This window comes from Poecile atricapillus, chromosome Z, assembly GCF_030490865.1.
Source record: "Poecile atricapillus isolate bPoeAtr1 chromosome Z, bPoeAtr1.hap1, whole genome shotgun sequence".
NCBI classification, from domain to species: domain Eukaryota; kingdom Metazoa; phylum Chordata; class Aves; order Passeriformes; family Paridae; genus Poecile; species Poecile atricapillus.
In genome coordinates this window covers 87,429,172-87,455,314 of record NC_081289.1, presented here as the reverse complement: position 1 = coordinate 87,455,314, position 26,143 = coordinate 87,429,172, and positions in this window count along the sequence as shown.

The window sequence follows — 26,143 nt, the reverse complement described above, 5'->3', positions numbered from 1 at the left end:
CTTCTGACTTTTTCCTAATTAGCAAGCATACACAAGCATATGTAGAGGAAAAAAAACATGAAGAAACTATTTAACAAGGGATAAAGCTCAGTATCTCTGAAGACCAGCCTCAGAAAATTGGCTACTGATCACCATACCGAATCACAAATTATTTCGATGAAACCAGTAATTTTGTTTAAGGTTTGAAAAAGAACTATTTTTATCAAAAAAATACAAGATTAGTTGCAAGAACAGTTTAGTGTACATCTAAAAAAAATGCAATTTTGATTAATATATTTGTCTGAAGACAAATACATACAATTTATTAATATATTTCTCCCTGCTGTTTAAGAATTCATTTCAAGGCCACTCATAAAACTTGAACAACATTTGTGTTCTCTAAACACAGAGCACGTGCCAATGGCTTCACATGCACTGGTTTACTTTCATAGCACCCCAACTGGAGGTCTTGTGCCATTCTTTCAGAAATTACCTATCAATGTAGAATAACAGTCTTAAAGATCTTGAAATTACCTAATTTTGAAGATGCAGCCAATCTGGTGGTCTCATGATTTTGGTTTCATGCTGATAAAGAAAGTCAAAATATATTTACAATTTTAAAAATGTCAAACTTAGGTTAATTTAGTAAGAAGCTCTTTGTGCTTAAACACAGAAAAACAAACAGCAGCAAAAAAAAAAACAAGACAAACCAAAAAAAACCCAAACAAACAAATGCCAAACTATCTAGACAGTATATTTCTGATTTTGTGATATTCAGAAGGAGCCAAAGATCTCACACAAACAACAAGGTTACCTTTTAGAAGAGTGAAATGTGCAGAGAAAGGTGAGTATTCTCATTGTTCAATAATGTATCCAAAGTGAGTAAAGTTACTTATCATCATATTGATGTTTAAAAATTTTTATTTTGACAGCATTTGTGAGTATTCAGGAAAGCCTGCATTAAAAATAAGGTTAAATTCTGCTTTCAGCCTGAATTAATATGAAAATATTCACAACCATGGAACTTCATGCTGTAACTTCCAGATGAGTGGTAAATTCTATTACATACCACAGTGAAATTTGGAAGGATATTGGGCTCCTGAGCACAAAAAAACAGAACTTATATTTATAAAGAATTTCAAAAATCATGTCAAAATATATAATCAGGAAGACAGTGTCTATACATTCATGAAAAAATTGTTACCTTTTTTTTTAATTGAGTAGTTCTGATATTTTGGTGTATTCTAAATTACTGACGTTTGATGATACTGACAAAGCAATTTCTAAGCACAGGAAACCCCTCTTAAAAAATTTCATATCAATTGCTTTTATGCAGAGACCCCTTGTTCTCATTGATAACATTTTATATGATACCTTTTTCCTGAGTGGCTAAATGAGCAAATAAACAAACACAAAAATCAAATTATTTTTCAGTAGATAATGAAGAAACAGTGAAGAAAAAAGGTTAAGAAAACAACCTTATTTAGGAAAAATAGAATCTTCCAATTAAGATCAGAATCTTATGTCAAAATTAAAGATGACAAGTTTCTGTCAAGAATAATTCCTCTGGAAATTATCTTTGGTTTCAGGAAATCTATGAGTTCTTTTTATTCATAGGACTAAATCACATTCTATTTGCTGTATGTTCATCTGTTATTCAGAAAAAGAATACTAGGTCATTTATTCTGAGCCCACAGAGTGCCTATTAATATGTGATTATTATAAATTAATGGAAACATTTGCTTTCCTTCTGACAATTAAATGGGAGCACACTTTGTTTGCTGTTTGGCATTTACTTCCTCCTCTGCAGCTATTTTGCTCACCTGCAGCCCTCCTCTGGATGTTGTTATCCACAAGCTATGTGAAAAAATACCTTCTTGTGTATCACAGAGTTGAGGGGTTCTGCTGGGTCTGGGGGTAACATTAATGCCTTATGGCTTCTGCACAAGCCATCTGCAAGTTTTACACTTACTAATGGTAGTAGAAGTTGAATACACTCTGAGTGCTACAACACTGAATGATTTCAGCTGGGTAGTTGAATGGCTTTTTCTCTCTGAATGGGTTACAGAATCGAGTTTTCACCAGAATACACACACACAGAATGCAGGACTTCACCAACAAAAATGCAAACTGGTATTACACCACAGGAAAAGTCACATTCAAAGCAGAAAGAGAAATAAACTTTATCAAACAGCTTGCCAGGGACAAAATGAAAGGTGGAGTGTTTAGTGCAGCAATAAATAACACAGATCTCAATACGACCTCCATGTGAAGTCAATACCAATGTTTACTGATGTTTTACGCAGAACCCCAAGGGCAATCTTTCTAAGTTTAAATGAAATTTAGAAGCACCTGCAAAGGCACAAAGTATGCAAAACCCATGGAATGAATTTTTCCAGCCTTCTTCCTGGTTGCTCTTCCACTATCACAGAATTGCTATATTACCCTATGCCTGCCAGGCTCTGTTAATTCGTTCATTAGTGCAAGGACATTTCTGTCAAAGAAACACGATATTATAAAGTTCACCACACTTCAGACTCACTCTGTGGATTCTTTACTGCAATGAAGTAAAACCCAAATATCTGGCAGCTGCATTTCCACATCACACAAAGAGTGAGATGTTTATTATTCAAGATTTGTTTTTTTGGTCCAATTTACAGGCTGGGAACAGTCCAAGAGAGGAAAGTATAGTAACACTTTTGAGCTAGACAAGTTCAGGATGTTCTCAGTCACCTCAGACTTCAAGGTAGAAAGTGACTCAGTCACTTCAAGGTAGAAAGACAAGGCTTCATTGAAATGTCATCTTTGGAGTCTTGTAGTATGGGTTGGCAAGGATGGTCAGCCCTATAAGGTGGGACACGTGATTTTCAATGGACTCTGAAGTCCTGTTTTGAAGTATCTTTACAGAAGGGCTTGTCTAAGCTTTTGGCTGCTTCCTGCTAACTCATGTACCAAGATTTCCTTCCCTTAAGTGGACAAAGGGGCAGAAGATGAGATGTGACATGTCTGGACCTCATCCCAAAGATAAGCAGGATGAGAACATTCATGTCCAGAGCAGGATACTTTTTAAGAGGATTATCTCACTGAATGACTAAGGTTTTCTCATTGTTTGGTTTGCTTTTAGGTCTCTTCCACCACTTTATGGAAAAATTATAACCTAGATAAGCAGAAAGTTTACTTAAATAATTATTTTATTATATTATATAAAAATCTTCACCAAGACTAATCTAGAAAATTTGGCTGTCTTAGAGAAGATCTTGTAAATAAGTTTCTTTTCAGGCTTTCATTTTAAAAACCACAAGAAGAATCTTGCTCTCACCTTCATTCATCTTAAAATCTTTTCTGGCATAAGACAATTGAGTTTCAATCTCAAAGCTATGCCATTACCTCTCCTTTCAAAAGGAAACTTACAGCAGCTTTTGCATTAAGCACTGGTGGCTACTATTTGCTTTTATGGACTTGAATTGGATCAGGTATACTCCTTTATTTGTTCCTTAAGCTTTTTCATTGGCAAGATGCAAACAATTGCTTTTTGGCTGTGTAACTTTTCCCTCAGGGACTGTACTTCTGTTGACTGGAACATCTATGACTTCTGGCAGCTATTCAGGACTTTCTTCTCTCTTCAAGGCTATTCTTTAGGTTTGTCCAAAATGAGCGAAGCATATCAACTTCCATGGCTCTTCCAGGCAGTTGTACACATTTCCTCCCTTTCAACCCATTCCAACCTATATATACCCTATACAGCCTCTATCTCATGGGCCCATTGCTGCATATGTGACCTTCTCAACCCACACATGGCACTGACTTGCCTTCCTTCCTCCTTCATTTCCCCTCCCCAGTGTGAACTACATGGGTTTTTGGTTACTTTAGACACAATGGCTTGGGTGGAGTTTATATTATGAGCACCACTTTGAAAAAGAAAGTGTTACTGGTGTTACTTTTCAGGCAACTCAAACACTCTTCTTATGCACATTGCTCCAAATGGCTTCTGGCAGCTCACTAAAGCGTCACTAAAAAGGCTGCACTTCTCACAAGTCAGTTATAAAGTTACTTATTGGAGGAGGAACAAGCTGCCTCTTTCCTTCCACTTGTCAAGTGATTTATGGGGTTTCTACTCCAAAAACCAGTCATGAGCAGACATCTCTTGGGATGTCCAAGGAGTCAGCATTTACCCCAAGGCTGTTCCAAAGGGAATCACTGCAGGTAGCATATAACACAGAAAGACAAAGATATTTGTGCATAGGGAAAGATACTAAGATACTATCCCCCACAGTCCTTCTTTTTTTTTTTTTTTTTTTTTTTTTTTGTCTTTGGTTTTAGTTTTCTTTGGTGAGGTTTTTGTATTTGCTTTTGGTTTTCAGTTTTTGTTTTAAATAATAAAACGCAAATTTCTTTGTGCTTTGGTTTGCGTTTTTTGCTGGTGTTTGTTTGCTTGTGGGGGTTTTCTGTTACATAATATATAGTTGTTCACTGCTGATGACTTTTGGTCCAAAAACCTCTTCATTGAAAAGGACTTGTGTCATTTAAAGTGTAAAAACACTGAAAAAGAACCTTGAAAAAGAACACTTGATCTCTGGGCTTGGGAGCTAGGAAAACGGATGGGTAAGGGAATCATGTTCCCCAGCTGAGGGAGGAAAATTAAATACAATCCAATTTTTTATTTACAATGCTTCGTTTTCACACCAACTGACGCATATCAACACAGAAAGTCATTTATCATTCTCAGAAAAGCACAGAAAAGTTAACACTGAGCTGGCATAGTCTGTAAAGAATGCCTGTGGGAGATGTGCAGGTTGCTTTTTTTGGATTTTGTATCTCAAACGTGAAACTAGATGTTTCCAACTATTGTTGTACAGTAAAGGTGTAAAAAAGAGGCAGAGAGTGTCTTCAGAGACTTGTAAGGCACACTCTGAAGAACAGACAGGAAGGTTTCCTTTTTGTTAACTTTTATTCTGCAGCAGACAATTAGTAAAAAAAAGGCAGAGTCTACTCATGATTTTAAAGAGTCCCTGAAGAGCTTTGCATTGTCACAGCAGAGACTGTGGAGATACAATATGACCTATGCTAGGATAGCGCAGAGCTGTTCTGTGTAAGAGCCAGTTGGAAAATGAAGAAAACATGACAAATGAAGACCCAGAGGAAGGAGAGAAAAGTCTGCAAGAGATAAGGCAGAGGAGCAATTATTTAAACAATTTTACAATTATCTACTGCAAAGCCTTAAAACAAAGAAAAGTTGTCTCATTTCTGTGCTAGAGATATAACAAAATAAACCATTACAGTTTTAAAGCAGTATTTTTCTCACAGCCTGACCATGCTTGGGAGAAGTTTTCCCATAAAAACACTAGTATTTCTAATATTGCTGTAAATCAAAAAGGAGGAATATTCTTGTATTGCTTGTGCACACTACTGGCAGGTGCAAAAATATGATGGCCCTCAAATAACCACTATATTCTTGTTCTTTATTTCTGACTAAGCAATTACTTGCAATGCATGTTTCAGCTTTCCTGGAGTTAGGTCAAGAGTTCTGCACACAGTGCTGTGCTGTATTTTATTTCCTGTTAATAGCTTCCTTTTCAAGTGATCTCTTGTCCCTGATTCTGTCAAAAAGTTCAGGGAAATTCTGCTTCAAATGACATCGATCTACGGACCTTAAAAATTCTGGATTAAAATAGTGTGCGCAGTCTAGGAGGTGTTTGAGAATATCTGTAGGTTTTATGCATTTCATGCTTAATTATTGATTTGGCTGGGATAATTTTGGCTGGGATAGAGTTGGTTTTCTTCACAATAGCTAGTATGAAGATTGTTTTAGGACTTCTCCTAGAAACAGTGTTGAAAACTCAGGCTTGCTTTCCTGATCAGGATTTGCACAAAGACAAGGCCTTTTCTGCTCTTCACCCCAGTCCAGCAGCAAGTGGGCCAAAGGAATATTCCAGACTCCTTGGAATGGTCGTGCTTAAGACATTAAACTGGGTGAAGAAGAGGGAAGAGGAGAGCATTGGGGGTGCTGGTGTTTGTCTTCCCAAGTTACCACTGTGTGTGATGCTGCCTATCTCTCCCAGAGAAGGATGAACGTGTACCTGCCCAGGGTAAGGACTGAATGAATCCTTTTTTACTTTGCTTGTGTGCATGATTTCTGCTTTACCTATTAAGCTTTCTTTATGTCTCAATCCATGAGGTTCTCATACTTTTCCAGTTCTTTTTTCCGTCCCACAAAGAGGTTACTCTCTGGAGCTTAGGTGCCAGCTAGAATTAAAAACCAGCATTACTTGTTACGAGGCCATGGCCCAGAAGCTTTTTACAAATTGTGACAGAGAAAGGCCATCGCCAAATGAGTGTTTCAGCATACAAAAATGGTGCTACATTAGTAATTTAATGTTGGTTTTGGCTTAAACATTAGGAAGCCTCAAAACTGCTTACTTCAGAGTTTAGCTATCTTAATGAACAACAGCTGGAAGCTAAAAATGGATTTTATCTGAGATTTTATTCTACCTGAGAATGCTTTTGTGTGTTGACAAAGGTTTTTATTAATGTCGCTCTGACAAGAAGACCAGAATAAGATGTGCTGAATTAGATTGTCTATTTCTATCTCTCTCATGTTTTTGTTTTTTGTTGTTGTGTTGCTGTGTTGTTGTGGTTTTTTTTCTTGGCTAGATGAAGTGTTTGTAGGTTTAAATATTGGACTTTTTGGTTGAGGGCAGAAGGAGGTCTGGCACATTGATAACAGAATGCTATTTTTATACACAGAAAAGCAGGATGGGGATGGGTAGAAGGCAGCTGCAAAGAGGCTTGGGTCTGAGGTGAACCTGCCAGAGATTGGCTCTGTCCAAAAGATTGGACACATCCTTGGCAAGCAGGATACAGTGTAAAAGCTTTAAGGAAGTACCTAATGTCACTTGTATGGGTCCAGCAGGAGCAGAAAAAGAGGGCTTCAAGGGATTGGCATCCCCAGGTGATATAGATGGATTAGAATTTGCAATGAAAACAAAGAGACCCTAAATCTTCAGTACTAGATCATTTTCCAAAAGAGGTTGAGTAAGTAAGCTCAGTAGAAAGTAAAGGAGATTTTTCAGGGACAAAACCATGGAAAAAATAAATAAATGAGTCACAGCAAATGAAAAGGCAAGTCTGTAGCCTGAAAAGCCATACAACTTTCCAATAATAATGATAAATTTAAAGAGAACAAAACAAGAGGAGGAAAAAAACTAAACCAAACCAACCAACCAGTTAATAAAGGAATCAAAAGAATGCAACTAAAAAAAAAGCACCAAAAGGTTCAAGAAAAACGTAGCTTATCACCGAGTTTTAAAGTAGCATGCTAAAACACATAATATCAGGTGCTTCATCCTCCAAAAAGAGTTAAGAGATAGTCCTGTTTCTTTATCCCACAGAGAAATCTTTTATGTCTGCAGTAACAACAAGGAACCTATACGTTTCAAAATTAATTCATGTTCTTAACACATCAATTTTCAAGATGAAAACTAACTCTCTCTGAAATGACAATAGTGAGGTTAGAGAAAACCAGTTATATGCTATATCAGGATACTCTCTCACCTTTCCCATAATTCACTGCTGAATTAGAATTACTATTGGAATTTCTAACATGCCCATCATTTAAATAGGCGGACATAATTTCTCAATTCTGGGAAAGCACATGTTCCTTTTGGTACGGAAGCCAAACAGTACTCCCACAGGGATTTAGCCTGAGTCAGTTCTGTATCAGGCCATACTCTTGAGATGCACTAGATATAGCAACACTAAAAGTGAGGATACTTATGATGCCATTGTTTCATCTTCTTTTTAACCTTTTCCCAAGTCAAAATAACTACTTAGCTTGTGAAAAATGAAGAGATGATAGGCAGAAACAGGTTGTCACTATGTTCTTAAAGGAAAGTGACTGGCACTAGCATGATGAAAAGTTAGGAGTGCTAATCATGAAGATGATTTGAATTACTGTCTATAATAAATCAACAGAAGGCATTGTCAAAAATGATCAAGTGACAGATCATAAAAGTTTCTCACAATTCAGACTTTATTGTTAGATATACATTCTATGACTAATCTGTGGCACAAAAGATAGGTTAGGAATATGGAGTCCAAAATTCCTTATAAAATAGCTTTATGAATTCATTTTTCTAAACACAGCTGCTAACAAGTATTGTTTGACCTTGCATTAACCATTGTTTGCTTCACAATAAGTTACATAGATTACAATTTCTTATTTTATTTCCTGTCTTAACTATTGAAATAAAGTTGACATACTGAGTGTCTGAGATGGACCACTCTGCACTGCAGTAACCATTTTTAATTTTTTATTGTCTTCATAAACATGATTTATATGATTCACAATGATACAAAACAAAGGCAGCGTGCTACTTTTTCTGAATAACTAAATGCTAATTTGTTCCTTTATTTCTCGCAGGAGAGTCACTATCATGTTGCTTAAGCTCACAATTCAGAACAAAATAGTTTAGGTTACTTAACAGAATTGACATTTTTTTCAGAATTCTTCTCTGCTTCTATAAAAACATGCCATCATGAACTCATACAAAAGCATATTTCTGGGGTTTTTCCATGTAAAAACAGCAAAGTACCCTACAGCTATTTTTTCAAACAGTATTGCCGGATGGAAGTGAGTACACACTGATCCTTCCAATTCACCATGATTTCACTAGAATATAGCCTTCAAAAGAGGTAAACCTTGAGACTTCCAGGCTACCTCAGCATCCACTATAAGCACAGAAACAAATTTATTTTCTTAACCAAGCCAGTGAAAAGAAGCATTTGAACTTTGAAATTTACTTTTCCTTTTTTGTTCTTATTTCTGCCCCTGTCCATTTTTATCTACACACAAACTTTCCTCATTGTGTTTAGATACAGCAGACCTCTCACATTTGTATTTGCGTCAAAGCATTAGATGTTTACTTCGGAAAAAAACCTTTATTTTTATTTTTCATCCATCCTTCACAATTTTCCGTCTGCTCTCATTCACCTCTATTTCCCAGTTTCTCTCTTTTTTGTTATTTTTGTTATTTTGCTATTTTCCCCACTATGACCAGCAAGGATCATAGTTCATGAAGTTACATCCGAGATGTTCTGCTTATGTTCTAGACTGAATAAAAATAAAAGTCAAACACAACATTTTTTATCAGTCTCTCAAGAGAGAACTGGAGCTGAGGTATCCTGAAACCTCAATCCTATCCTTTTACTGACAGACTATATATGAGGTTCTGTGTCATGGAAGAACATATCAGAAACATTCAGCTGCATTGCAGAACTCCGTGTTGGCAGATGTAGCAAATCAACTGCTGCCATTTACCTAAGAGTAGGACATGATCAAAGATGTTTGAAAAGTTGGTCCTTAGTTTGATTTCAAGAAGTCTTACCCTCTCCAGAGCTCAATTCAGATGTGAATACAGGTGCTAACTCACTGTGAGCGAGGTTCTGACATTTTGCAAGATTCCTCCACCTCGAACTTTCTATCATCTTGACAGTAGAATCTCATTTTCAGCAAAAGGATAAGAAAGACAAATCTGTGGCTTGACACCTAGTGACATCTTTCTATGGGTGATGAATTTCTCTTACATGACAGGTTCAAAGTTACCGAGCAATGGATGGATGAGTGGCACAGTAACTCCAGGCTTGCTGAGAATGACAAGAATGCATCAAGTCATAAAAATCAAAGCAGTGTGACACCTTTAGGAATGGATTTTTCTATGTACTTAAGTAGAAGTGAATGCATTTTATTTCTTAGGCAAATTCTGTCAAAAGTAACAGATCCACAAGAGACCATAAGTATATTTACTACAGCTTTCAGCCTTTTAATATTTTAACCCTGATAGAAATGCCTCGATGTAGGATATGTCTCACTTTTTTCTTGCACAAACTATCGAAGTTTTTTTCCTAATCATTGTCTTGTCTCTTATCTTCAGTTTTTTGCTTTTTTCTGCCAGTTTTTATTGCTACAGTTTACCTCTGCTTTTTATATTTAGATCCCTGTAACCTTTCTTACCTCTAGAGTCATGCTGTATGAAAGAGAATTTCCCAGGGAACACACATGCTGATATTTGGATATATACATAGGCATGGGAATGTACAAACAGAGCCACAGAGCTCTGATTTCAGCTGAGAAAATGACATACAAGGATTGATACGACTCTGTGTCTAGACCTCAGGGTAGGATTTCTACTCAAACTATGGAAAACCCAGCTGTAATGTCTTTTTCTTCCTTATGGGGTTTGAGCCTGTGTTCCTGAGGCAAAACCTTTGAAAGCCTGACACATGTGCTCTGAGTTTGAGCACACTGTGTTATTCTTGCTGAATCTGCTCTACTTTGCATGGGCTACTTAAATACTCACCCAACCAGAGAGAAGCAGAATGTGACCATAACCCTGGCCAGGGCACTGAGAACAATTTTACATTTGAAGGGATGAATAAATAATCTCTATTACAGTTTCTAATTCTTACTACATGGTCTATGATGCACCTACCCTGTGATTAACATAATAAGAATAAGAATAAGAATAAGAATAAGAATAAGAATAAGAATAAGAATAAGAATAAGAATAAGAATAAGAATAATATACAAAACAAATAAATACAAAACATTAAAATTATAAATAAAAATTAGATTCACTTATAAAAAGGGTTCTAAAAGGGGAGGTCACAATGAACTCCCTGGAGCAAATATAAATTATTTTGTTGGTTTTCCTCCTTTTGTGAGAAATGATGACACTTCAAAAAAATCAAACCACTAAAAAGTTTATCATCATAAAAAAAAGTTTACCTACTCATGATTTTTCTGAATTTGGATATTTCTTCCTTGATATTTCAAGATAGGACAATCCATAGTTAGTAAGGTTTCAGTAGCAGTAGTTAAATGAGGACCTGTCCATTTTTGACAAAACAGTCTGTTAGTACTAAACAGGTATAAAAAATTACAAATTAACATCTGTTAGTCCAGAAGTTATATGTAGGACCCACTAATTTATTTTTTTAATCCTTCAATTTTTCTTTTGTCACTCCATTACTTTTTAAACAATTTTGTTTAAACAAATTTGATTTGTATCCCATTTTTTCAACTACTGCCTTGTCTGACTACAGGCACAAATGTCTAAACTCATCCCAATACTTTGGAATGACAACTGTCTCCATACAGCTTTGTTGGCAATGAAAGGTCTGACCTTTAAACAAAATATTATATTAATTTTATTTACTCTACAGCTAAAAGAAATGAGATTGTCTTAAACGACCAGAGATTTTAAAACCTGTATGTCTAGAAGCCAATTTTTTTTATATAACTCATGTATAAATAAAAATCTCACGGATAAATCTTATTATCCAGCTTCTTTCTTTTTCCTTTGTTGGCAAAGATGCCTTCTCTTCAGCATGTACTCCCCAGATTGCCCCTCCTGCTCCTCGCAGCATCAAGATTTCCTCCGGCCTCCCACCGCGACTTGTGGCTTCTCTAGTGCGACACGAGCGGTCACACGAATTGTGATTTGTCCATGGCCTGGGTCTGCTCCCAGCACAGTGGAGCTGCTGGTCTTGGTAACTCCCAGTGTTTCAGCACTTCTCTTTGAGGGTCTGCATTTGAAGCAGATCCTGGGCATCTCCTTCGTTGTTAACATGGATTCTCTGTATCTCCCTGTGTCTCCCAAAACCAGCCTCACTCACCTGGTCGTGTGCTATGAGCAGACAAAGAGCACTCCTGATAATGTGACCTGCATCACCAGAAAATAGGGAGAAATACTGGCCATTTGTGGATTCTTCTCTTCCTCACATTTAAAAAAAAACAACATAAAAGACTGGAGCGATTATATGTTGATTTGAGCACTTGAATTCACCAGTGTAAACAAAGAGAAATCAGGACAGTTATCATAGTGCTTATGACAGGGTAAGGAGGTGCTTTCTCAGGAGCTGGACTTCTGACTGAAACAAATTCCAAACTCCAACCACAGGAGCGGAATACCATCTAGCTCTTAAGATCAGTGGAGCTTTTTGCAGTTCACATTGTGTTTTCAGATATTTCTGCTTGGAAGTGCTGTTTTATTCCTCCTTTCTACTGAAAATTATTGCTCCTAAGACAATCACCAAAAGTCATGGACACAGTATGAAAAGAATGTAGATGAATCATGTGTACTATGGCACAAGCTTAGTGAACGTGATCTTGGTTAAGATATTTTTAATTGATGTAAGCTATCCTGATGTATTTTAGTCTTAGGTTATCTATATTCTTTTCTAAGGATATAAATTGGGCATATTTCTACTTTAAAGAATAATGCATTAACAGGATGTTTGTTGTTTTGAATTTATGTCATGCAAGAGAATGGCTGGCTGCTCTGAGCTGGAAGTAGAAAAGACAGAAATTTTTAAAGTTGTCTAGACTGCTTCTGTCTCAGGTATAGCAGACCAGGAAGGCTTTAATAACTCTTCAATATAATAAAATAATTGCATTTTAGTGTTCCATGTAATAGTTGAATTTTTTTCTAAAATTTAACAGATAATCCTAGTGTTAATTTTCCCCCTAGTTTTCAGTGCATTTTTTGTAATAATCTGATAGAAAACTCCAGTTACAATTTTTTCCATTGCCATGATAAAATATGGAAAATCCTTATTTTTCTTGTACAATTGTCTGTGGCATTGCTTTAATCATTGTAGAAAGATATATCAGGGGTTATATTTTCTTGCAGTCTCTGATATTAACTGGATCCTCTTCTTAATGCTCTTAGCAAGGTACCTAAGCAGATATTTCTCCATGCTCTGGATCATTGTGGGTGCTCCCAACAACACTCAACAACCACTTTTTTGGATGGTGGCTAGTGCAGGCCCTGGAAGGATCATATTGATCATACCAACACAGACTACTGATACTAAAAATGAGCCCCATTTCCTGTGAGAAAGGAAAGATGAAGACAAGAATTAAAACCAACATAAACATACTGTAAGACTGAAGTTGTGGTAAGGTGCAACCACTTTTGTTCCTCATCTATTTTTTTTCTTCTATTCACTTACAGAACTATTAGCAATTTTCTAGCACTACAAAGGCTAGTTACAGCTGTTGTAGCCGGGCTCTGCGGGATGAATGCCTTATAGATAAAAACCCTCTTCGCACCCCTCAAATCCCATTTTCACCTGCTCATGTGGTATTCACCCGCAGCTCATAAACAATGTGTTCCTATGCGGAGTGAAGGAGACTCAGTTTCAGCATGAGCCTAGCAAAATTACTTTTTCCCCTGTGAAATTTTAAGTCACTGTGCTTTAGAAAGTGTGGGAGAGGCCACTGTTCAAGGTTTAAGGGAGTGTGGTGAGAAAGAAAGGAAGGAAAAATTAAGTGTTTGCAGATGAGAAGGTAGAGAAATATAGATGAGTGTACATGAGAAGTTAGAGGAATATGAATAACTTACACAGAAGAAGAAAAAACACAGTACTTAAAAGCTGCAGAGAGACAGTTTACTGCACCTACCCTTAACCTAGCTGCTGTTAAATTTATTTTACAGTCCAGGGGAAAAAACTCATCTCCTGTTGCATGGAGATGAAGGTCTGGGCAGTTTAAAACATATTTTTTTGCATATCAGACTCAAACTGTGCATTTTGAGTAGTAATCAGCTTGGTGTGGACCTGGTAGACTACTGGATAGAACTGCATATTAATATCTATGAATTAGAACTAGACTAAATAATTTTCTAACTTTACAGATTAATTTATTTTATCAAAACTTCAGATTTTGATCAGAAGTTTTATGCACATTCCAATTCATATTTTAAATAATGTTTTTGGAATGAAGAATGAAATGAAGGCTTCACCAAATTCATAGGATATGAATTTACATTATGTATGGAGAAAAATTGGTATCCCTGTAAATTAAAAAGTAAATACAGAAAAAATCCTAAACCCCTGAAATTTTAATTTCCCTGAATAAGGATTTAAGTAATATTGCTGTGGACCTCAAGACTGCCCTTAGTCAATGCCAAAGTTTTATTTAAGATAAAAGAACACTAAGTAATTTCTCTTCAATAGAAAGTAAGATAAGAAAGTTCTTCCAGCTAGAGTCAGAGATATCACTGAATATAATACTTGCATATAAAGAAAGAAAATATGTTCTTTGCGTACTGGAATTAAACTGACATATTCCTGAGTTTCATAACTATTAGTAAATAAAATGCTAAATTAATAAGGCATTTTATCTCATTGGCAACTTGCTGTAATAATGTTAAGCTTCATGGAAGAAAACCACAGACAGCAGTACAAAATTTATTGTTATGTAGGATAGTTATCCTTTGATTACCTGTTTTTCTCTATAGACTTGATGCCTATTATTGCATTTTAAACATCTGTATGTCACAGTGATTTATTTGGAAGCTCTTACTGCTTTCACTTCTTCCAAAACAGTGACAGTTTAAGGGACCACTAGAAAATCCAATTAAATACTGCAGCAAAAGGTTTGCTTCTAAAAAGGTATTTGAACTACCATATACTCTTGGTGAAAGCTCATAAAGAAACATACAAATCAGTCCTCAATTTTATGAGAGAAGGGAATAAGGGAATTCTGTAGAACTCACGGCATATATAACAAGCGTATAACTCTGCATTCATTCCTAAAACAAATATTCTATTTCAGTGTGATTTTAATCCTTATTTTAGGCCTCAATAGACAGTGTAAGTAATAGGATAACTGCATTCTTAAATAGTTATTATATTGTTTATAGGAATAACATTACAGCTTATATCAATGTGGTACCTAGGAGCAAAAACTAAGATTCAACAGGAAAGATTTGTTTATAAGATTTCCTCTTAAATCCATAATTCCAATTACACCTATAGAAAGAAGTACTGGATTTTCAATGTGGTATTCTCATGCATCTACATGTCTTAGAATTTTTCATCTATTTACCATTGTCACTTGACTGAGAGGCAGAAAAGAGTCAAACGATTCATGGTTTTGCCGTTAAGTTCTCTATGCTTTTCTGCATTCACTAGAAGAAATACCCACTAAACCAATCTGAATCTGAAACCAATATGGAGAAGAAAATAATAGAAATTAATTTGGTTAGCAAACTGAAAAAAAAATAAGTTTCTTTTCTTATTAGGTTGAAATATTTAAGTTATTATTATGATGACAAATGCAGTCAGAAAAAATGGAAGAAATCTACCAAAAATATCATCATAACTGCGAATATGAGAAGTACAACCTGAAATTAGAGAACCACAGATAATGTGTATGCCCAGTCCATGAGGAATCCAGATAAATAAGGATTGCACTGACATCTTTTTCTCTGGCTTTAAGACATGCTTATTGAGGAAAAATAGTACTTAGAATGAACAAGTCTCACAGAAGGTTTTGATGGATTTTTAATGTTCATTTTGTCTTTTGTGTAAGTAAAACAAATTCACCAGAGTTCATAAAAGGTTACATTTATAAGAGCCAGCAGCACTTTCTAGAATACCTCACTCATCCATTTCTTATTTTGAAAACAACTGAGGCAATAAAGGCCAGTAGCTACATCAGAAATTCTCCAACTTTAGATCAATGTCCCAAATATTTATCAGTATTGCTGTTTGATTGATTTGTTGCTTTTTTTTTTGTCCTGCCTAACTCAGTTGAGAGTTCCTATTAGTGACTCACTAATTTACAGAACAGTGTGTTCCCAAGAAAGGAGGAATAGTTTTGAGGATTTATCATACTGATGAAGATGCTTACCTTCAGATGTATTTGAATGCACTGAAACTATGTCCAAAATTGGTAAAAACTTCAGGAAATAAGTTAGGGCCATGACAGTGGACATTTTTGGAAGTCCTTGCCTGCCTTGTATTGCCCACATGATGGCACTGCATGGGTGTCTGCTATGAGATGGTGGCCATACTATGCCACGGCTTTTCCACAATATGGTGAGCCCTTGGACTTCTGCAAAAAAGCAAGCAGAGATTCAAATCCACCCTCTCTCTACCACATGCCCTTCCTAGCCTGCAGGAGAGTTTAGGCTTGCAGCCAAGCAGTGCATTCCAGTACAGACAGAACCAAAATGGGAGACATCTTCAGTAGTAAGCAATAGTAAAACAACCTTGTTACAGATTATTTCAGTATGAATACAAAATTAATAGCAGCACATAGATTGTTGCTGCTTGTTTGTTACTTTTCATTACCTAAATTTATGCTTGTTGGGCAAAATACCCATCACATTCAGAGTTGCTTATAATATATCCACCGTAAGCCCCTTCCAGCTGAAATGAACTCCAGTAGATGAGTCAGAGCAATGGGTATAGAAGAGAAGTGAACAGCATAATATAAAACTTAGCCTGGATGCCTTTTTTTCTCCTGAGTGCAGCATCAGCTTGTATTTTCCTCTTGCTCAAAATTGATAATTATATCAAATGGCATTGAAATTTGTGGGAATGCTGATCCTGAACGAAAGAGTTCCATATGTGATTGCCTCAGCAAGGATTTCACAGATAATAAGCTGGATAAACACTGTAAGCTCACTTCGTTAATTATCCAGCATTCTCCCAGTTGCTAATTGAGCTTTTGGAGCTCCACAGAGTACTGCTGACCAGAGACTGCCTAGAAGGAAATCTGCTCATTCTCCCTGGGTCTGAGTAAAGTTTATGAGAAAGCTCTCTAGTCAGGTATGGCTTTCTCACTATTACCTGCTTTTGTTCTTCATATTGTTAGAGGCAGGATCAGTAAACAAAAGTCCAAGGGCAACCAAAAGAAATTTCAGGGTCTTGAGGAGATGGTTGAAGGATGAGGACCACAGATAGTTCTCCTTGATCCTTTCACTAGGAGTGAACAATATTGAAAAGAATTTGTAGACCAACCAGAAAAAAAAATGGAATAGAGACACCATAACACCAGGATATTTTGACTCTGATCTTGGGATGATTTATAAAACACCTCATGGGATGCACTTCTCTCAGCGTGTGACAAGGGGTTTTGCACAGAAGTTACCAGCTCTGATTCTTAGAGATCGAGACTATGACTGGGGGGACAGGGGCAAAACCAGGTTTGCCAGGGACAAGCAATGGGACAGCATGGCAAAACTTGAGACAGTGCATGCTAATGGGATCCCTATTTGGTCTATGAGGTGTTGGCTACAATGAACTGCATTTGAAATGATTGTAGCCCAACACGGGCAGCATGAAGAACAAACAAGACAAATTTGAAGCTTTGGCCCAGTCCAGAGAAATGACACCACTTACATAAAGTAAACCTGGTGTGATGAGTTCTGTCACTGGTGTGGGTGAGGGATGGTTATAGCTGTTTATGACAAAAGGCAGTGCTGAAATAACAACAGCCCAGGATGGTCACCTCACAAACAGGGACATGGACAAGGCAGAGGTGTTTATTGCATTCTGTGCCTCTGCCTTCACCACAGGTGATTGGCTCTGCAGGTCCCAGTGTCCAGACCTGAAGGACCATGTCTGTAGGAATGATCATCTCCCAGTTAACCCTGAACTTGAGTGAGATTTGCTGCTCTAGGTGCATCCTAAGAATCTATGGAGCCTGGTAGAATTCATCCAAGAATACTCAAAATGCTGGCTGATGTCACCACAAAGAACCTCTCAATGACTTTTGAAGGCACTTAGAAATCTGGAGAGCTCTCAGTTATCGGAAAGCTTGAAAATGTTGTCCCAATTTTCAAGAAGCGCAAGTGGGATGGCCACTAGAGGGTAACTACAGGCCTGTCAGTCTTATTTCTGTGTCCATTAAAATTGTGGAGAAGGATATTCTGGGAGTTGCTGAAAATCACCTGAAAAATAACATGGTCATTGGTCACAGCCAGAATGGCTCCATGAAGGGAAATTCCTGCTTGTCAAACCTGATTTACTCATAGTAGGAGGTAACCCTCCTTGTCGGCAGGTGTACAAGGGAAGATAATAGAGGTAATCCCAGTGCTCTTCAACATCTTCATAAACAACTTGGACCCAGGACTTGAAGGGATACTTAGTAAGTTGGTTGGTGACACTAAATTGAAAGATTTGCTGAATCCCTTGAAGGCAGAGATGCCCTGCAGAGAGATCTGGACTAAGGATTTGAAAATCGTTAGTCACCAACTACATAATATCTAAGAACAAGTGGCATATTCTGCATCTGGAATGGGACAATCCTGGATGTATGGACAGACTGGGGAATGAGATGCTGAAAAGTAGTGTGGTGGTCCTCATGTTTGGTGAGTTGAACATGAGCCAGCAGTGCCATGGCAGCCTGGAGGGCCACCATGTCCTGGGGTGCATCAGGCCCAGCATCACAGCCGGGCAAGGGAGAGAATTGTCCCACTCTGCTCTGAGCTGGGGCAGCCTCACCTCGAGTGCTGGGGGCAGCTCTGGGTGCCACAACACAAAAAAGACATTGAGGTGTTCGGGAGTGTCCAAAGGAGGGCCATGAGGATGGTGAAGGGCCTTGGGGGGAAGCCGTGTGAGGAGTGGCTGAGGTCACTTGGTCTGTTCAGCCTGGAGAAGAGACTGAGGGGAGACCTCACTGCAGTGACAGCTTCCAGTAGACCGACTGATCTCTTCTCTGTGGTGACCAGTGACAGGACCCAAGGCAACAGCATGTATTTGCTTCAGAGGAGGTCTAGTTTAGACATGAGAAAAGTTTTTTCACCCAGGGTGTGGCTGAGCACTGAATCAGGCTCCCCAGGGCAGTGGTCACAGCCCCAAGCCTCACAGAGTTCAAGAAGCATTTACACCACATTCTGAGTCACACAGTCTTGGGGCTGTGCTGTTCAAGGACAGAATTTGGACTTTAATGATCTTTGTGCATCCCTTCTAACTCAGGATATTCTATAATTCACTGTCATTTTACTTATGTTTCCTAAAAAAAAAAATGTTTAGATAGTAAAACTCACATGAAACAAGTAAAATAGAAAGGATGTTTGAATGATATAATATTTTTATTCCCTTGGGGACTCTCTTCATTCTCCCAGTCTGATGATGACTAATATAGCTGGAGAAGGAAGGTTATTACCAGATAATGAAATCTGTTTATTGTGTCTTCTGCTATTAGGATGAGCTATTTTCCCCAGTAGATTATTCAGGATATCTCAGGGATAGAATTTCTATAGCACATTGTGCTTGTTTCTGCTTCTTTCTTCATTTTTTCATGATAAGAGAAAAAAAGTCATCCATGATCAAAAAAGCAATTTAAAGGTAGAAAGTTTTTCTAAAGTTCATAGACTCCTAATATATTCTGGGAGTTTCTTTAACCTCTGGGACTGATGGACTTCACCAATTGCAGGCAGGCTATGTCCATAATGATTTGATTCAAGGATAAGCAACAGCAAGGAGCTTTAAAAATATGTGTATTATGGCAAAAAATGCACAAGAGAATCAAGTACTCTACATATGTGCCTTAAGGATGAACAGAAGATTTCATTTAGCAGTCTTGAACTCTACAATAATTCAAGACAGGTTTTTAGGGAGCCACCAGGTAAATTGCACATCACCTCTCCCAACGCAACAAGGTGTTTTTTCCATTCTCAGCCTTGGCCCTGCCTTCATGCACATGAAAAAGGGTTTTTATTTAATTGATATCATTTCATGTATAATGTGAAATATACCTTTCACTAGAAGATATAGAAGGTCTAAACAAAAGGTTTCGAGACCTCTGCAAATAAAGTGCTACATTTATGTAAGAGGTTTTTGCTTTTACCACTTTTGTCTTTACTGATAAAAAACTCTCCACTGAAAACAGTATCATGTCAATAATATTTGAAGAAACTGCTTAACTTTTATATCCCTAAAGTTTTAAGCAGCTATTCCTTGATGAAATTTAATACATGCTGGAAAAATTAATAAGATCACGCAAGAAGTGACTACCTCAACATACTTTTTTTTTTTTTAGTTCCTCTACATCACTTGTTTTTATAAGAATATCATTTTATCCCAAAGAAATTATATAGCTAACATTTTTCCATTTATAAGTCTCATCTTATGCATATTTTGTCTCTTTGTGGTGACCAGGGATTAATTATGCTTTAGTACCAGTTCTACCATCCACTGTGCAGGAATGTTGAAGTTTGCTCAGGAGCAGTACCTATGAGAATGATCAGCACAGGTGACAGGTGATAGGTGATAGGCACAACAGCACAAAGAAATAGCAAGAATTCATCAGGTAAAAGGCATTAAAACACAGAGGGTAAAAAAATAAAGTTTTATGATTTAAAAGGCGCATCTTGCACCAACAATAAAATCAGATAATTTGTCTGAGGAGAGAAAATGAGGGATGACAATTAGAAAATTGCATTCAATATATTGCATTATGTCTTACCCAATAATGTTCTAAAAATTTTGCTGTAATATTGCTAGCCTGATCTACTCACCTCAAGTTTGTCCAAGTTTTGAGCCTTCTTACCAAAAAACACTAAAAATTCAAATTTATATATATAACTTCCTATGGAATACATGTTTCAAGAAGGATTTACTCTGTGAGCACAAGAATTAAACACAGCATCATGGGAGCACAAACATCCAGCTTGTGGGCAGCTTTAAAGTGCTAGCTTTATTCTGTTCTTACTGCTTTTGACACTGGTTTTCAGTTGATTTATGTGCTTCATGTATTAGGCAGTTACAGAGCTTATGCTTTTGCACTGAACGAAAAGATAAATCACATAGGATGAATAAACAGACTAGGGATTTTAATACAGTAAGAATATAATTCTTTTAAAATTCTGTCAAGTGTTGACAATCCCCTAGTAGATGCATTGGAATGTTGTTTTTTTTTTTAAATATATTTCTCCTATTTCTCTTCTTTTAAAATCACAGAGTAAATTTGGGTATTTGTCCCATCTTTACACTTTTGTCCCAGAAACAGACCAGATACTCACTGCTTGTGGCAGGGCTAGAGAGGAGAAATGCCAACTACTAGTCATGATTAATCATCACAAAGGGTTGAAACCTGTAAAAACCCCTTTATTTAGATTAAATGAATGTTGACCTGTAAAAAGTATTTATAAAAATATATCTGAGGTAACATATTCTTATGCCTGACATATTTAGAACGATCATACAGAGTACAAGGAATAAAATAATCAACCCAGTAAGACATGGCGTCCTGTTCATAACACTGTCTAAAACTGAGAGCTTGAAGAAGTTCTATTCTACAATTAGAATTAATATTCTAAAGCCTATCATTAAGTGGAGATACTATATTTCCTGTAGTACATAGTATGGGGACACTGGCAACACCCTTCTGTTAAATAGAGATAGTGAATAATCTGGGCCGGTAGGGTCATTCATTCCCACAGTAGTAACAAAACCCAGAAACATATAAAAAAGAGAATTATTGCTTGCCACTGCTCCCCACTGATAAAACTAAAATAGGAAAAATACTGTCTACTTAGAAGCATTTAAGAAAATTAATTCAGGTCATATTTTTCATTCTAGCTGTTTCAGAATTTACCCTCAACTTTCTGTTCATGCATATTTCTCTGAGTAAATTATCACTGTTTATAGAAACTTCTCCTTTGATTTCTGTCACCCATAATAAATAATAAATAATAAATAATAAATAATAAATAATAAATAATAAATAATAAATAATAAATAATAAATAATAAATAATAAATAATAAATACATATTTTTTTATTTTCTTGAACCCTTGAAGATGGAATCTATCCTTCATGGTTTGGCAAACTAGCTTCTCACAGCTGTTTCCATAAATATCTCAGTACTAACAAAAATGATAATTTTAAAGGATAGTTTCAAAAAATTCTGTTCCACAAGCCTTCCTCACTCCACTAAGTGTTTTAAGAAGCTCCTGAATGAATCTGCAATTTGGTGACACAGAGTGTTATAACAAACTCCTCATTCCCTTTTTTCAGTTTAGTAGAGAGCTGTGTTGATTTGAAATAACAGTATAAATATGGAAGGCAATGGAGAGAAGATGGAAGTGGCACTGTACTGAGCTGTGTTAAACTGGGGTGCAGGAAGCAAATTTCATGTGGAAAGGATTTTTATTTTTTTGAGGAAAATTAATAATTTAAAATAATTTAAAATTCAATTATAATTTCAATGTATACACTTCATTGAGACTTATTTTAGTTTTGCAATAAAAATGCAAATTTTAGACGAATTATAACAAAAAAAATCATTTGAAAAATAGAATGGTTCTGAATTTTTCATTAATTCTTTGATTTATTTTTTTTTTCCTAACAGAAATGTTTAATAAAAACAACATGCATTCTCATAATTCACGGAATGAACATCTTTTCTCCAGGAAGTCCACCTAATTTTGATTTATCTCAGTTTCATGCATGAAAAATCAATAGATAAACTGAAATCACTCTGGGCGTGATGCATCTTAACCCCTTTTGTTAAGAACTAGTAATTTCTACTGGTGGACTTTTAGGATTACTTTTCACATGCTTGAGCAGTTTGCTCTTACTACTACATTAAAAGTCAGTTATTATACACTATGCCAATTTACTGTAACTACTGAAGTGTCATAGTAACTATGAGCATGACAGAAGAAATAGACTACCACAGTGTAAAAAAACAAACAAAAAAATTATTGTGTCAATAACATCATACCATTAGACCAAAACATTTAAACAAAACAATGAAGAATAAGGAAATGTCGACTTTGCATTGACAGTCTTGGCAGACAAATGTCATCCAGGGTGATGCCATTATTCTCAACAAGCTGGAAAAATAGACCACTGTTCTTCACTTGGATTCTTTGCTGCTTTTTATCAGAGATGCTGTGTGTGGCAAAACAAGGAAGAACAGTCCTAAGGTGAGATGAGAACATTTACTTTTCATGAGTGGAGACCCCCATCTAAGTGGGCAAACGCTGACCAGCCTGGTCTAACTTAAAGACTGGTTTTTAGCACAATTCTGGACTAGTTGGCCAGGATATATGCTATGACTGAGCAAATATCTCAACTCCCAGCAAACTTTTACTTCTATAGGAACAAAAACTTTGAGGATGGTTTAAAGAAAAACGTGTCTGCTTTTCGTTCTGGAAAAGTGCTTACCAAACCTATGGAGTGTACAGTGAAAGGGGAGATGTATTTGAGGTGGCTGCTACACACCTACAAAGATGTTAGGAAGACATGTTAGCATTTTAATATGGAAACTCAGAATATGTTTTATTTTTCTTTTCATTGAATTTTGTAATTTAGACAATATACTCTTCTTACAGCAGAGGGTTTGATAGAGAAGGAACATAAGAGAACTCAGAGATGATGTTGAATAACAGTGGTATGCCTTTCACAGGAAATAAACTTTCTTTGACGGTCTAGTTATAAATTTTATTAAATAGAATTTACAGCTTGGTTGATTTTTAAGAAGCGCTCAGTTTTTTTATTTTCAGCTCTAATTCAGAAGCAGACATCAAATCAAACATCCAGCAGATCTTCAATTTCAGGATCAGGAGGACTGAGAAGATTTCTTTTACTTCAATGACTTCTGTGAATTCAAGGTTGTGGTGGGTTGACCCTGGACGGATGCTGGTACCCACCAGTCCAGACTACCACTGCCCTCCTCAGCTGGGCATGGGAGTGAAAATACGACACAAAGCTTGTGGGTTGAGATTGGGAAGGGAGACATCACTCACTCATTACTATTGTGGGCAGACTCATCTTGGGGAATTGCAGGACCTTGCCATGCAAACCCCACACACAAGGAAAGACAGAAGCCTGCAGACACTTTAAATGAAACCTGATAAATTCTGTCACCAAAAAAATATAGTTCACCTGTACATTTTATAATTTCAAAGATTTTCATAACTGTTCAGCTAATTGTTAGAACACTTCTGATTAACCAATTCTGCAAGAGAAAATATTTAAATATATATAGTTCTGATAAATTACTATGATTTTTTTTGTGTGTCTGTGAGTGCATACAGCTGTTTAACATGTATAAAGTAACATCATTAGGAGTTCTCATTTCAGTATCCTAGTGATTAATAAAATAACTAAATAAAGTGGCAGAGCTTTCAAGTATATTTTTCTTCTCAATCTCTGTGAAAAAAATAATAGAAGTGCATAATTTCTTTGTTCTTCAGGCTACTTTAAATGAATTTATGGAAATGAATGTATTGCATATAATGTAGAAATGGAATCTTGTCAGTTAATAACTTCAACTGGTGACATACATCTTCTAGTGAATTATCTGTGGACAAAAGTTATACAATTACTGCAAACAAGGTTTCTACAAAAAGGATTAAATGGCCATAGTTGAAATTATTTTCTTATGAGCTAACAATTACAGTTAGAACTATTTTTCAACTCAAAATGGAGTACAATATGGCAATTTTAATGCAGCAATTTTCATAAAACTAATGAAAGTAGTGTCTGGGTTTTGATCACCAGACAAATTATACACAGCTCCATTCAGGTCTGGAGGGATGATTTTATTCCTGTCACAAAATCTTTGATCAAAAGTATCACTTGCTTCTGATGATCATGTGCTGTTATTTATACTTATTTTAAAAAAGGGCATGGAGAGGGAACATGAGACAACAAGATCTCTTGGGAAATCATTCAAGCATCTTAAATGAAGAAACAATGAGCCTATGACATTTTCTCTGCATAAAGCCTAAAATATTCCTCATTACCTCATTATGGAAGCTAACTATCACTTTAGAGTCAAACCTATTTCATCTTCCTAAAATGCCTCTTACTTTTATATCACATGCTTTAAATAGCTTGCAGTTTTGCATTATTTCAGACTATGTTAATACAATATCTATAATAAAACCTTCACCCTTAAAATTTTAGCTTGTTTCAGATGTTTTCCTAATATGAAGAACAGATTATGTTTATTTTTTACTTGTTCAGCTTGTTTGAAAGAGCCCAGTCTTCTGTGCTATTGTTCATTGTTTAAAGAGAGTTCACAATATCTCTAGTATATTAATTATTTAGAATTATCCATTAATTTCCTCAATAAAAGAGTTTTGGTCTGTAGATCAATGAAATTGAAACTGTTATAAGAATATAGAATTGGAAATAGAGTTTTTTACAAGGCAGTCAACTGTAACCTAATTAATATATCAAGAAAAAGTAAATTTCAAATGTTATATGCAATACATTATAATATTTATTACTTACAGTGTGTTATTTATGCAAATCACCTACAGAGATACCACCAATATTAAGCCATTCTTTACAGACTTCACCAGTGTAACAAAAAAGTTTATTACATACATTTTCAGTCAAACATTCAACACAGGAATATTTGATCATGTGATCTGAAAAAGTTTGACAATGTGTCGTGGTTTTAAACCAGTAATTAATAAAAAGGGGAAAAATAATTACTTTTTTTTTTTCTGTGAGATATGGATTAAAACAAGAGCAAACCAGGCATAAAATTTAAAAGGAATAAAGAAAGTTTATTGACAAACTACAATAATAAGAACACCAGAATAAATTTTCAGAAAAACTTTTTCATTTCTTACTGCCCACTATTCTTTTGTTCACATGACAACAGAGACAAAAACTTTAGAATTTTGATGGTTTAAACAGTTCTAATTCCTTCTATAGTCTTTTCATCAGTCTCTGTAGAGAAACAGAAGTTCCTTTCTGTTAATTTATGGAGTTTCTCACAAGAAAACTATTTTTGTTATAGTTTTCCGTTTCCTTGATATCAGCTGCCCAGAGCTGCTGTTATCAAAGCCCACCCCTCCCATCTCACATCACTCTGAAATGTGTTATGGGTCATGAGTTTGAGGATAGCATTTTTAAGGATAAGTTATTCAAAGGCAAAAAGTATTCTTCATCTGTTTTCTGTGAGCTTCACTAGAAAACAGTTTTCTCATTGCCTCTCAAGGCTTCAAAACTCCTAGCACTTCACTATACCACAATTACTCTACTTTTTACTCAAATTTACACTTTGAACACTCTATTCCTCCCCATACTCTGTCATGAATTAAAGGAGTTCTTTTCAAGACTTTATTGTCCATCCCCATAGTTTTAACAGAAAGATATTTCAGCTTAATTAAAGCATCTTCTTAATTCTCTACCTTTCTTGAAGCTTCTTTTCTTTCTTGCCACTAGTAGTTTATAAAGTCTCTTTTCATGTTGATCACTCTCTTTTTCTCTCTCTGGATAGAAAGATTAATCCGCAAGTCTCATCTGGATAAGAAAGAGTTAAAATCTTGCCCAAGCTTTTGTAGATGGTTCGGTGATCTCTGCTGAACAGGAGCTGGAGCCGTCTTCGATGGGAAGT